The following is a 1,046-nucleotide window of genomic DNA, read 5'->3' as shown; positions in this document are numbered from 1 at the left end:
TTTGCTATTTCCTTCAAAGCAGCTTGTACTTCTGACTTCATCACCATAGGCTCTGGCTCAAATGAAGGAGAGGATATCAGCTTTTTTTTTTTTTTTCATTTTAATGACAGTTTACACAGATTTTGTATTTCCATTCATTCATTGTTGCACACTTTCCTTCCTGCCTACCCCTCACCCACAATTCACTCTTCTCTTTGAAAAGTAATAAATAAATAAATTCTTTCATTGTTATACAATCCCGCCTCCATCCACTCCACTATGCAGCTTTCATTCTGGACTCTTGTTATGACAATAATATGTAATCATATATTCCTCCTAAACAGTTCTCTCCCTCATCTGTTTCAATGCACTATACGTTATTTATCCCCTCTTAGTTTCTACCCAACTCTAATGTCAGTCCTGCTTACAACAGTGGCACTATGCAGAATTTGCTCTTTGTGACTGAAATATTTCACTCAGCAAAATGTCCTCTAGGGTCATCCATTTTGTATAATATTTCATGAGTTCCTTGTTTTTCAGTGTAGCATAGTATTCTATTGTGTGAATATACCAAAGCTTCTCTAGCTATTCATTTGTTTATGGGCACTTGGGTTGTTTCCAGCTCTTTGCTATTGTGAACAAAGCTGCAATAAACATGGGTGTGCATATATCTGCTTGGCTGGCAGTTCTGGTTTCTTTAGGGTATATTCCCAGTAGTGGAATTGCTGGGTCAAATGATATTTCTATTTTCAACTTTTTGAGAAAGCACCATACTGACTTCCATAGTGGTTGTATGATTTTACACTCCCACCAACAGTGAATAAGGGTTCCAATTTCTATGTAACCTCACAAGTATTTGTTGTTTGCTACTCTGTTAAATTTTGCTATTCTTATTGTGGTTAGATGATATCTCATATTTGTTTTGATTTGCACCTCTCTTAGAGCTAGGGATTTTGAACATTTCTTCATGCGTTTGTTTGCCATCTGCATGTTTTCTTTGGTGAAGTGTCTGTTCATATCTTGTGCCCATTTTTCAATTGAGTTGTTTTCCTTTATCTTGTTGTTGT

Source organism: Elephantulus edwardii, unplaced genomic scaffold (assembly GCF_000299155.1).
Source record: "Elephantulus edwardii isolate Elephantulus edwardi_28Jun2011 unplaced genomic scaffold, EleEdw1.0 scaffold00505, whole genome shotgun sequence".
Classification (NCBI taxonomy): domain Eukaryota; kingdom Metazoa; phylum Chordata; class Mammalia; order Macroscelidea; family Macroscelididae; genus Elephantulus; species Elephantulus edwardii.
The sequence above is the reverse complement of the archived record's forward strand: the minus strand, read 5'-3'. Positions refer to the sequence as shown.